Source organism: Humulus lupulus, chromosome 3, assembly GCF_963169125.1.
Source record: "Humulus lupulus chromosome 3, drHumLupu1.1, whole genome shotgun sequence".
Classification (NCBI taxonomy): domain Eukaryota; kingdom Viridiplantae; phylum Streptophyta; class Magnoliopsida; order Rosales; family Cannabaceae; genus Humulus; species Humulus lupulus.
In genome coordinates, this window is record NC_084795.1 from 98381784 (window position 1) to 98396378 (window position 14595).

Sequence of the window (14595 nt, forward strand, 5' to 3'; positions counted from 1 at the left end):
TATCCAAGTTTATCTGTAATCAGCGACTCGACTGGTCAGGCAATGATAATAGGTTTATAATCGTCCCACGGTCCAACGCTGACACCCAACTAGCATCACATAGTCATAGTGCAAACAGACATTAAAACAAATTTTCACATACAGTAGCAATGCTAATAAGCACGCCTTATCATATTCACATAGCAGCCAAGGGCCAAGCCCTATCAGTATATCTCATGCTTCCTAATAAACGTGCTAATAAAAAATTTATATTTCATTTAAACATTCATACATATAATCACATATATTGTTACCAAACCCTGAGTCGAGCTTGTCTTTATTGGTGAGTGAACATGCCCAGCTAGTCTTCAAGAACCCTGAAACCTAGACCGCTCTGATACCTAGTTGGTAACCAAGACCCTTACACTGTGTTTTTAAAATAGTGCAAGACTTGTGAATCAAGTCGTTTGAACATAAAAGTGTTTCTATAGTTAACTGGCAGATTAGGGTTAAAAGATTTTGATCATAAAATGGTTGATTTTCATTAAAATAAGAGTTTGATACATGGGATCCCAAAAATAATGTTTACATGGCAGATACAACCTTCAAAAGTTAATACAACAGTAACCAGGCTAAGTGGAAAAATACTAGTTTGAGCTCTAGTCCTTGTAATTCCCCCGACCGTGGCGGTCGAGCAGCTGCTGATGTCACTTCGCCCCCAAAGCTCTCCAACTCATGGGTGGTCCAGATTTCCCTTGCCTTTACCTGCACCACGTAGCACCCGTGAGACAAGGCTCAGCAAGAAAAACAAATTTAACAAGTATAGATAACAACATAATGGACATAGTGAAATTTGGATTAATGAGAATACAAGTGCTAAACTAGGCAATGATAATTGTTCAATCCAAACATATAAATCTACCTTAATACAATTAAATAGGGGTTAGCGCCGTTAGGCCGAGCCCTCTAGTTATTTAGTTGATCCTGGCTCGCTTAGGCCGAGCTGCGTTCAGTATGCTCAACATCAACCCCGACTCCCTTAGGCCATACTTTCACATCACACATAACAAATATACAGGTTGCAGAACGCATATGTTCATTTACAGAGAATCTCTATCCCATTCACAACTTGGGTGCAGTTCTCTTACCTCGAATCCCGAGCAAAGGATGTAGAGCAGTCCTAAGCACGATCCTCAATCTTGAGCCTTAACGGTAACCCTATTCATAAACGACAATGGATAACTATCAAAATCTAATCAAATTAAACAAATAATAGCCTCCGAAACCTCGAATTCTACTAAACCAGGTAGTAAAATTTATCTCGAGCGCTTAGGTTTAAATCCCCGAGCCTAAAAACCAACCTAGGCTGTGGCTGCCTAGACGGGCTGCGACCTGGCCCTAAGGGTCGCGACGTGCCTAAAGTTAGAGGTGATAGCCTCTTGTTCCAGGGGGAGGTGGGTCACGACTTGACCCCTAGGGCCGCAGCATGCCCACAAGTCAACAACCCTCCCAGGGCCTTCTGGGGTACGTGGGCCGCGACGCCCATGAACTGGGTCGCGACGCGCCCCTGTGAACCCAAAAATTCTTGGGTTTGCTGCATTGTTCCGTCAACTCAACGCAACAAAAAGCCTTTGCAACCTTCAACCAAACCCAGAACCGAGTCTAGGACTCTTAACCACATAGCATAGCCATAATAAATCACCCAAAAACCTACTGTAGTTACCACACGAAATCAACAATCAATCAACACTCAAAACCCAGTCAAAACTCATCCCAGCAATCTGAATTCCCAGAAGAATCAAGACAGAATTCTTACCTCAGTTTATAGCCTCAATCCACAACAATTCCTTGACTGACCCTAGCTTTATATTCCAAGACTTCCCTGCTTAATACCAAGCTTCTCCCTTCAAGAATTCCTTAAACCTCAAAGCACAAGAGAGGGAGAGAGAGGGAAAGTGCAAGAGAGAGAGAGAGAGAGAGAGAGAGAGAGAGAGAGAGAAATTTTGATATGTTGTACTAAGTTCTTATCACTCCCTATAGTCTTTCAAGCCTACCCCCCTACAAAACAACAAAATACGCCCGGTAGTAACCCGACCCCTTTGTTACCCTTAAGGGAAAAATAACTATTTGCCCCGTTTCCTGCTAATTCCTCGAGCCATCCTACAAATTCCAAATTAATTCCAACATGCCCAACTAATCACAAAACAATTAGTCATTACTCTATAAATCCCAAATATACATTAAACTTCCCAGAATACCCTTAGGCTCACCCCAATCCGAGTATTAAAGCCCCGCTGTGACAATTCCGCTAATCCTCTCACTAGGATCGCCTCGAGATGAATACTGTAAGTATATCCACATAATAGCCTCAATCAATTAACACATATAATCACATTTATGCCCTTAACGGGCCCAGATTACAAGTATGCCCTTAAAACCAAGAACGGGCCCACATGCATATTTAATACTGAAAACACGCATTTAATCAATAAATCACATATTATCCAATTATGTCCTCTTGGGGCGCTAATCAAGGCACTAAACCCTATTAGCATTTTTGGGATGATACAACTATCCCCTTCTACTGAAAATTTCATCCTCACAATTTACTTGAATAACTCGGGATATTGATCCCGCATAGCCGACTCTAGCTCCTAAGTCGCTTCCTCGACCTTGCTATTCCTCCATAATACTATGACTAAAGGAATTGTCTTGTTCCTCAAAACTTTATCCTTCATGTCTAGGATCATAACTGGTCGCTCCTCATATGACAAATCTGTCTGTAGCTCAAGATCCTCATACCCTAATAGTGGGTCGTATTTGAGACGTAGTTCCAAAGCATTGAGATGTGGAATATGTCATGAACCCCTGATAAAGATGGTGGCAGAGCCATTCTATAGGCTACCTGCCTAATCCTCTCCAGGATCTCGAAAGGTCCTACAAATCTTGGGCTCAGCTTGCCCTTTTTCCCAAATCTCCTACCCCCACGCAGTGGCAAAACTCACAGAAATACGTTGTCCCCGACCTGGAACTCCACGTCCCTACGCTTGGTATCAGCGTAGCTTTTCTGTCTACTCTGGGAAGCGAGCATTCGAGCTCGGATCTTCTCAATAGCTTCATTAGTCTTTTGAACCATCTCCGGTCCCAAATACATCCTCTCCCTCAACTCATCCCAATGAATGGGCGATCTACACTTCCTTCCATATAACATCTCGTATGGGGCTACTCCAATCGAAGATTGATAACTATTGTTGTACGAGAACTCAATCAACGAAAGGTACTTACTCCAAGACCCCTCGAAGTCTAGCACACATACTCTAAGCATGTCCTCCAATATCTGAATTGTCCTCTCAAATTGTCCATCTGTCTGAGGATGAAAGGTTGTACTGAACTTCAACTAAGTTCCCATAGCCTTATGCAAACTTCCCCAAACACATGGAGGTAAATATGGGATCCCGGTCCAATACTATAGCCTTAGGATCCCCATGGACACATACAATCTCCCTCACATACAACTCTGCGTACTGATCCAAAGTATAGGTCGTTCTTACTGGCAGAAAGTGAGCTGACTTGGTTAACCTGTCTACTATCACCCACACTTAGTCATGTTGCCCCACCGTCCTGGGAAAACCTCCTACAAAATCCATGGTAATATCCTCCCACTTCCACTCTGGAATACCCAAATGTTGTAAAAACCCCGCAGGTCGCTGATGTTCAGCCTTTGTCTGTTGACAGGTTAAACACTTGGCTACGTATTCAACCACGTCCTTCTTCATCCAAGGCCACCAATATAAAGTCCGTAGATCCTGGTACATCTTCGTGGTGCCTTGATGGAGTGAGTATGGTGTAGTATGGAATCAATCAAGAATCTCCCCTTTGATACCCATATCCATTGGAACACAGATTTGATCCTTGTACCACAGTAAACCTATCTCTAAAATGGAATAATCCTTAGCCACTCCAGCTAGGAAATTTCCTCTATCCTCCTGTAACTGTTTGCCACCCACCTAACCCTGTCTTATCCTCTCTAGAAGGGTAGACTATAAAGTAATATTGGCCAACTGGCCCACAACCAATTCTATCCTCACTCAAGTCATCTCTTCTGCTAATTCCTTTGATATCTGCTTCGAGCTAAACAAATCTCTTGGGCCCCTCCGGCTCAAAGCATTTGCAACTACATTGGCTTTTCCTGGGTGGTAGAGGATGTCACAGTCATAGTCCTTCACAAATTCTAAACAACGTCTCTGTATCATATTTAAGTCCTTCTAAGTGAAGAAATACTTTAAACTCTTCTGATCTGTGTATATCTCACACTTCTCTCCATATAAATAATGCCGCTATACTTTCAGTGCGAACACCACCGCTGCTAGTTCAAAATCATGGATAGGGTGTCGCTGCTCATATTCCTTCAGCTGCAGTGATGCATAAGCAATAACCTTCTCATTCTCCATTAACACACATCCCAATCCAAGTCTCGTTGCGTCGCACTACACTACAAACTTGTCCCCATTCGAAGGAAGACTCAACACCAAAGTAGTAATTAGTCGTTGCTTCAACTCCTGGAAGCTACCCTCATATTTATCTGACCAGGTGAACTTTAGATTCTTCTGAGTCAACTCAGTCAACGGTGTGGCAATCTTTGAAAATCCTCCCACGAATCGTCTGTAATATCCCACTAGTCCCAGGAAGCTCCTAACCTCCAAGGCGTTCCTTAGCCTCGGCCAATCCCTAACTGCTTCTACCTTGGTCGAATCCACCTTATGTTAGGATTAATGCCCTAAAAGCATGTAAAGACATTTTATTGGTTTTAAGTAAAAGTGCAATTTTATTATATTTGAATGTTGTAATTATTGTTTTAATTAATTATATAATAATATCAAGAAAATTCCCTATTCATTCATGAGAATATGATCTTGTATTAGTACGAGAGAATTAAGATCATATATAATGAATAAAATAGTCAGTAACATATTAAAGTAAGAAATCTTTAATAAATGGTTACTAGTACGGTTTGCTAAGAATACGACATTCAAGTAATCTAGATTCGAATTACTGACGTGGATAGACATCTTAGTAAAGGTGTTGTATATAATAGAGATTATATATTACAAGACCGATTAGAATTAATTATCCTTATAAACTTGCGTTTGACGTAAAGATTTAATTATTGTCATAATAGATGATCATTTATGGATCAATCTAAATCCCGAGTATTCATGAACTCTTGTTTATGTTTATTGGATCTTTTGATTCACTCATTAAGGTCTCTTAGAATAATGACGCTAATGGCTTTTGTTTTGGAGATTCAATATCATGGATGGCTGGGAACATGAATTACAATATTGGAATTCATGCTTTCCTAACGGATCGAATATTGGTTCCCTTAAGGGTTGATTCTGGAACCGAATAGTTATTGATCTTAAATCTATAATTATATTATAGATTAATTATTCGCTAGTAAATTAATGGTACTTAAAAATCAAGAGGTAATTAGAAGGGTAAAATAGTAATTTTGACCAGCTCTAATTAACAAACCAATAAATGGAGGATAGAACTACATATATTGATTATATCAATGGACTACTAGAGAAAACTCTGTAAATATAATTCTATAAATACTTAGAGTGCAATTCCATATGTATAGTGGAGTAATCATGGAGTTAATAGATAAGATTATTATATTAAAGAGTTTCATTAATAATTTGGTTTATTTGAGCTTCGTATTATAGGTCCATGGTCCCCAGATCACCTCTGTCCTACACTATCAAGGGTAAGGATGTCAAAAGACAGATTTGTTAGGAGAAATGACTAAATTGCAAAGGAATTAATTTTCCAGGGCAAGGAAATAATTATTTGATAATTATGGGTAATTGAATAATTGTGAATAATTAATTAATTATTTAACTATATAATTTTATTTTGAAAAACTATATGTTAAAATTAATATTATTCTTGTTTGGATTAATATAAAGAGAGAAAATAATAAATATCTCATTTATAATATGATATTTATTTATTTAATTTAAAACTGATATTCTAAGATAAAGTTGATTTTGAATTAACTAATATTTATGTTGCAATAAATATCTTGTCTTAAAAGTTGATTAAATAAATAAATGAGAAAATTAGGGCAACCCTAATAGGGCTGGGCGACACACACTGTACAATACAGTGTGTAGCGCCTAGCATCAGTGTTTTTTTCCCCGAGATTTAAATTTTGAATTTAAAATAATTTTTTTTGATTAATTAGTTAATTATTCTTTTTAAATATGATTTAAATAGATAATTAAATGAAAATATCTAATCATTTTTAATTTGAATTATATTTTAATTAAATAAATATTATTTATTTAGATTAAATATCTTTTATAAATTTGATATATGTGATATTTCAAATGATGATGGTTAATCAGGCTCTCTCTCTAAAGCGATAGCTTTCTCTAAACGTGAAAACTATTCTAAACCTTCTCTCTGTCAAAAATTTCTAGATCTCATGTGTTGAGTACATCTAGGGAGTCACAAAAATCAACATTTTGAATCCTACGTGCCCACACACGTCCTTGTGTGTTTGAGGATTGGTCTAGAAGATTAGAGTGTGAGATCTCAAAACACTGGATAGGAAGATCGTTAGTTTATACAAAAAGACTCAAGGACACTTGTTAGGCTACAAGAGGTAATGCTTGATCTATTTGTATGTGATTTAATATTTATATATGTATATGATCTTGACTGGTACTAATATTTATTAAAATGGGTCCATATATTCCGATGCGTACCTTTGGTTTGATCATTTAATACCAACAAATTGTACCAGAGCAGTTCATACATATATATTAAATATTGTGTGGGTTTCTTGCATTTGTTTATGTATGTTGATATGTATATTGAATGGATGTATAAATTTTTGAATGTATGGCTGAATGATGGATCGTTAATTATATGGTGCTATTGGGTTAGGAATTTTATTATTTTTCTAGATCTTGTGTAAGCCATAAAGGGCATATGATATTTTGTAATTTTAATTCTTGATTTATAAATTGAAAAATCTGTACACAAAGAAAAACAAGAGGAAATCGAGCCATGCACATATGAGGAACATGGCTTGAGACCCTGCTCACCCTCGCACACAGCTAGGCCCGATCCTCCACCTGCTGTCGCGCGCGCCAGACACATTCGAGCCCCGTGGCTCCCAGCGTGCACCCAGTGCCCATGCATGCGCGCACTCGCCTGCCTCCGCGTGTGCCAAGCCCGCCTGCCTCCCTGTGCGCCAGGCCTTGGCCGAGCTATTGCACGCCAGCCTGCCGCCCACCCCAAGCCCTTGGCTCCTTATGTCGCCGGCCATAGGGCACCATTTTGGTGCCCAAAACCCTAATTCCTAAGTTGTTATAAAATATCTTTTATTTAATTAATTTTTAAATTATTTGGATTTAAAAGTTTAATTATCTTATTTTATTTTATTAGAAAATAAAATATCTTTTAGTTGGTTAAGAAATTTTAATGGCTTAAGTTTAAATAATTATTTGAATTTGATTATTTAATTATTTAAATTCAACTAAATTACAAAGATGAGAAAAATGGTTATTTAATTAAAATTTAGTTTTAATTAAATAAATTAACTACAAAATTTGTTTCTAATTAATAAGTTGGGCAAAACAAAGTTCCTAAAATTTAGCAAGAAAGCCTAAAGGAGAGGAGGAGTATTCTTGGAGAGTCTTGAAAGCTACATAGGCTTAGATTGCAATTTTATTTCTAATTTTTCCAAATGATTGTAAATCTTAGAAATACCCATTAGTACTCGGTTCATCATTTATTGTTTATTTATTTATTGTATTTATTTAAATAAATGTTCATTGATGTTTGATTGATAACATGATCATGCATTAGTCAATTACATGCCATTCATGAAACCCCACACAGTTTCTCATTATTCATGCATATTTTAGAAACATGATTATCTAGGATTGTCCTATTTGTTTATATGAATTGTTTCTGGTGAAATCAATTGTATGTAAACTACTAAGTATTAAATTAGTTAAAACTTGGTAAATCACACCATAATAAAGCAATAGTTTATTAATTATAGAAACAGACTCTATTATAATTATATTTTTTGTAATTAATTACATTCATAGGGTTATTAATAAACTAGTAATTAATTTAGAATTAATTGATTAGTTTAATAAAACACATTTAATCTTAAATAGTAAATGGGAGAAGGTGAACATCTCCATGTGACCTATGGCCTCCATTATTAGTACAACACCGTGAGACATGAATAGGGCCTTGAGGCAGCTTTGTTTCTGTCCCCCTAAGGAAGGTTTCTAGACATATCAATACTAAGGTTGGCTTCTTACGAAGATAGGAGGAAGTGATGTATTTTAGGCTTGGCCGACCCTAAGGCGGCACTCTCTATGTTAAGTCATGAAATCTGAAATAATGAGTTACACTTACAAATATGTAATTAAGCTTTTGCGGTGGATAATTAAATCTTGACAAAACCAGCGGTAATTTATATTTAAAAGAGAAAATAAATAGTTATTTTAAGTTTTAAATTATAAAGATAAGGTTGTCTTATAAGCTATCTGAATTTAACTTGACCGACCCTAAGGCGACACTTTATTTGTTGGGTAGTTTTATCGTGGAAAAGTAAATGTTAATTTATGTGTTTTAATTGTTGCATTCATGCATCATGTTTACTTTCCAAAACATTGATATTTTTTCATATGATAATATTATTGTTTTTCATTTGTTTCAGTAATGTCGAACGGTGGCAATCCAATAACCGCTTTACTTTCACTTGAAAAACTTAATGGTGATAATCTTATAAGATGGAAATCAAATCTAAATCTTATGTTAATCTGCGAGAACCACAAATTTGTCCTGACTGAGGAATGTCCTGAAGAGCCCGCTGCCACTGCCTCGAAGAATGTTCGGGACAAGTATGATGCCTGGATTCAATCCAATAATAAGGAAAAGTGTCACATGCTTGTGAGCATGAATGATGTTATGAGAACAAAGCCTGAAACCATGGAAACTACATTTGAGATAATGGATTCTCTGCAGGCCATGTTTGGGTAGCAATCTGATCAAAGTAGACATGAGGCTACTAGAATCTACATGACTACTAAGATGAGGAAAGGTGTTATTGTACGTGAACATGTTTTACACATGGTTAATGTGATGCATGAAGCAGAAATACATGGGGCCATCATTGATGAGCGTACACAAGTAAGCATCATACTAGAATTGCTCACTCCTGCCTTTTCTGCATCCACCACCAACTATATTATGAATAAGTTGGAATTCAACATGACCCAGTTGTTGAATGAACTACAGACATTTGAGTCTCTTAATGAATCCATTACTAAAGAGACTAAAGCAAATGTGGTAGAGGAGAAATCTTCAAACTCTGAGGAGAAATCCAAAAAGAGAAAGAAAACAATAATAAGGACAAGGGAAAGGGAAAAAAGTCCAATAAATGCAAGAAGGCACCAAAATCTAAGGAGAACAAAATTGACAACAACTCCAAGAAGAAAGAACCAAAACGAAAATGTTTCCACTGTGGAGTTTAAGGTCACTAGAAGAGAAACTGCAAGAAGTATCTCTCTGAGCTGAAAAAGAAAGATAAATATGATTTACTTGTACTTGAAGTTTGTGTAGTGGAAGACAATATGTCATCCTGGTTTTAGATTCAGGAGCCACTAACCATGTTTATTCTTCCATGTAGACACTTGAGTCATCAAGGGAGCTGGCAGATGGTGAGGTGACCATGCGAGTTGGAAGTGGAGCGCTCGTTTCATCAAGAGCAAAGGGAACAGTCTGTTTAATTTTTGCGAACAATTTTTTAGTTTTGAACAATGTTTATTTTATTCTAGGACTTTCTAGAAACTTAGTCTCTTTATCTATGTTGCATGAACAATTTTTTTATATTTCTTTTAGTAATAGTGCAATTGTTATTTTAAAGAATGGTTTCAAAATATGTCAAGCAGAACATAATAACAGACTGTATATGCTCAAACCAAATGAACGAACCCTCAATAATTTAGAATTATTTAAAGTAGCAAAACCGCAAGGTAACAAAAGACAAAAAGTTTCAAACAAGGATGACACATATCTTTGGCATCTTAGACTTGGTCATATAGGTCTAGATAGGATAAACTGATTAACAAAAGTTGGACCTTTGAGAGAACTAAGAGTTGGAACTCTTCCGGTTTGTGAATCTTTTCTAGAAGGTAAAATGACCAAACGTCCTTTCTCAACGAAAGGCAATAGAGCCAAAGAACCTTTCGAGCTTGTACACAGCGATGTTTGTGGTCCAATCAATGTACAAGCAAGAGGTGGGTATGAGTATTTTGTCACTTTTATTGACGATTGCTCAAGATATGGTCATACTTACCTTATGCTTAGGAAATCTGAAACCTTTGGTATGTTTCAAGAATTCAAACCTGAGACTGAGAAGCAGTTAGGTACGACTCTAAAGACATTTCTATCTGATCGAGGTGGAGAATATTTGGATTTAGAATTCAAAGATTTCTTGCTGGAGCATGGTATTCTATCTCAACTCACAGCACTAGGAAAGCCACAACAAAATGATGTTTATGAAAGAAGAAACAAGACCTTGTTGGACATGGTCAGATCTATGTTAAGTTACTCTTCACTTCCTCTCTCATTCTGGGGATATGCACTTCAAACAACGACGTACATTTTGAATGTAGTCTCATCTAAGACCATTAGAAAAATGCCACTGGAACCGTGGAATGGAAACACACCTAGTTTGTACCATTTCTGCATTTGGGGCATTCTTGCTCATGTTCTTAGACCTAAGTCAAGGAAACTTGAATCAAGGTTGGAAGTGTGCATTTTTGTTGGCTACGGTCCAGAAACAAGAGGTGGTTATTTCTATAGTCTCAAGGATCAGAAGGTATTTGTTTCAACAAATGCGACCTTCCTTGAACATGACTATATGAATAACTAAAAACCTCATAGCAAGGTAGTATTGGAGGAACTCAGAGCTGATAAGATTCCATCACAATCATCTTCATCATTAAATGATAAATGACAAAACGAGGAAACCATGATTCCATGAAAAGAAACCCCGGTGCAACGTCGTAGTGGGAGGATTGTGAGACATCCTGTTCGCTATGAACATAAGACACATGTCCTTGTTTCTGATACAGACAAGGATGATCCATTAACCTTTAAAGAGGCAATGGATGATCCTAAAAAGGAGAAATGGCAAGAAACCATAAACCAAGAAATGGAATTGATGAATTCCAATTCTATCTGGGAACTTGTGGATCCACCTGAAGATGTCAGGCCCATAGGGTGTAAGTGTATATACAAGAAGAAAAGAGGTGTAGATGGGAAAGTAGATACTTTCAAAGCGAGGCTTGTAGCCAAAGGTTACACTCAGAGAGAAGGTGTTGATTATGAAAAAACATTTTCTCCTGTGGCCATGCTCAATTCCATTTGTATCATCTTATCCATAGCGGCTGCCAATGATTATGAGATATGGAAAATGGACGTCAAGACAACATTTCCGAATTGCTATCTTGATCAAAGTATCTTTATGGTACAACCAGAAGGGTTTATAAAGAAAAGGGAAGATCAAAAGGTGTGCAAGTTGATGAAATCAATTTATGAATTAAAGCAAGCATCTAGATCTTGGAATATCACTTTTGATGAAACAATTAAAACATATGGCTTCGAACAGAATGTCGACGAAGAATGTGTGTATAAATACATCAAAGGAAAAGTTGTGGTTTTCTTAGTTCTTTACATTGATGACATTTTTCTCATTGGGAACAATGTAGTGACATTGCCAAACGTAAAGAAATGGTTAGCTGAAAAGTTCCAAATGAATGATTTGTGCGAGGTGAGCTACGTTCTGGGAATCCAAATCCTATGGGATAGGAAGAACAAGCTCTTGGCACTTTCTTAGGCTAATTATATAGATAAGGTGCTTGAAAGATTCTCTATGGAGAATTCCAAGAAAGGCCAATTACCGATCAGACATGGAATTTCTCTCTCCAAGGAACAATGTCCCAAGACACCTCAGGAGGAAGAGGATATGAGAAAGTATCCCTATGCTTCAACAGTTGGGAGTATGATGTATGCCATGTTGTATACTAGGCCCGACATATGTTATGCAGTTGGGATTGTAAGTCATTATCAATCAAATCCTGGTTTGGAACACTGGATTGCAGTAAAGCACATTTTCAAGTATCTTAGGAGAACAAGAGACTATATGCTGGTATATTCAGGGGGTGAGCTAAACCCTACTGGATACACTGATTTTGATTTCCAATTAGACAAAGATAGTCAAAAATTGACTTCTGGGTCAGTGTTCACTCTTAGTGGAGGAGCTATGGTATAGAGAAGCATTAAGCAATCCATCATAGTTGATTCAATTATGGAAGTCGAATACATAATGTCCTATGAAGCAGCTAAGGAAGCGATTTGGTTGAGGAAGTTCTACACTGATCTGGAAGTTGTTCCAGATATGGATAAGCCACTAATCCTATATTGTGACAACAATGGAGCAGTAGCTAATTCCAAGGAGCCTAGAAGTCACAAGAGAGGGAAGCATGTAGAAAGGAAATACCATCTGGTAAGAGAGATTGTACACCGAGGTGATGTGACTGTTATGAAGATAGCGTCGGAACAGAACCTGACTCACCCGTTAACTGAGACACTTCCTGTAAAGCCGTTCATGGTTCACGTGCGCAATATGGGATTAAGGGAGATGCCTCACTTGCTTTAAGGGCAAGTGTGAGATTGATAGGATTAATGCCCTAAAAGCATGTAAAGACATTTAATTAGTTTTAAATAAAAGTACAATTTTATTATATCTGAATGTTATAATTATTGTTTGAATTAATTATATAATAATATAAAAAAAATTCCCTATTCATTCATGAGAATGTGATATTGTATTAGTACGAGAGAATTAAGATCATATATAATGAATAAAATAGTTAGTAACATATTAAAGTAAGAAATCTTTAATAAATGGTTACTAGTACGATTTGCAAAGCATACAAGATGCAAGTAATCTAGATTCATATTAGTGATGTGGATAGATATCTTAGTAAAGATGTTGTATATAATAGAGATTATATATGACAGGACTGATGAGAATTAATTATCTTCATAAACTTGCCGTTTGACGTAAATATTTAATTCTCGTCATAATAGATGATAATTTGTAGATCAGTCTAAATCCTTAGTATTCATGAACTCCTGTTTATGTTTGTTGGATCTTTTGATTCACTCGGTAAGGTTTCTTAGAATAATGAGACTAATGACTTTTTTTCTGGAGATTCAATATCATGAATGGTTGGGAACATAAATTACAATATTAAAATCCATGCTTTCCTAACGGATCGGATATTGGTTCCCTTTAGGGTTGATTCTGGAACTGAATAGTTATTGAACTCAAATCTATAATTAGATTATAGATTAATTATTCGCTAGTGAATTAATGGTACTTAAGGATCAAGAGGTAATTAGAAGGGTAAAACGGTAATTTTGACCAGCTCTAATTAACGAACCAATAAATGGAGAACAAAACTACATATATTGATTATATCAATGGACTACTAGAGAAAACTTTGTAAACATAATTCTATAAATACTTAGAGTGCAATTACATATTTATAGTGGAATAATCATGGAATTAATAAATAAGATTATTAGATTAAAGAGTTTAATTAATTATCTGGTTTATTGGAGCTTCATATTATAGGTCCATGATTCCCAGATCACCTCTGTCCTACACTGTCAAGGGTAAGGATGTCAAAAGAAAGATTTGTTAAGAGAAATGACTAAATTGCAAAGGAATTAATTTTCCAGGACAAGGAAATAATTATTTGATAATTATGGGTACTCGATTAATTGTGAATTAATTAATTATTTAACTATATATTTTTTATATTGAAAAACTATATGTTAAAATTAATATTATTCTTGTTTGGATTAATATAATGAGAGAAAATAATAAATATCTTATTTATAATATGATATTTATTTATTTAATTTAAAATTGATATTCTAAGATAAAGTTAATTTTGAATTAATTGATATTTATATTAGAATAAATATCTTGTCTTAAAAGTTTATTAAATAAACAAATGAGAAAATTAGGGCAACTCTAATAAGGTTGGGTGACACACACTGTCCAGTACAGTGTGTGGCACCTAGCATCATGGTTTTTTTCTCTGGGATTTGAATTTTGAATTTCAAATAAATTTGTTTAATCAGTTATTTAATTATTCTTTTTAAATATGATTTAAATAAATAATTAAATGAATATATCTAGTCAGTTTTAATTTGAATTATATTTTAATTAAATAAAGATTATTTAATTAGATTAAATATATTTTATAATTCTGATATACGTGATATTTCAGATGATGATGGTTAATCAGACTCTCTCTCTCTAAAGCGATAGTTTTCTCTCGACCTAAAAACTATTCTAAACATTCTCTCTATCAAAAATCTCTAGATCTCATGTGTTGAGTACATCTAGGGAGTCACGTCAATCAACCTTTTGAATCCTACGTGCCCACACACGTCCTTTTGTGTTTGAGGATTGGTCTTGATGATAAGGGTGTG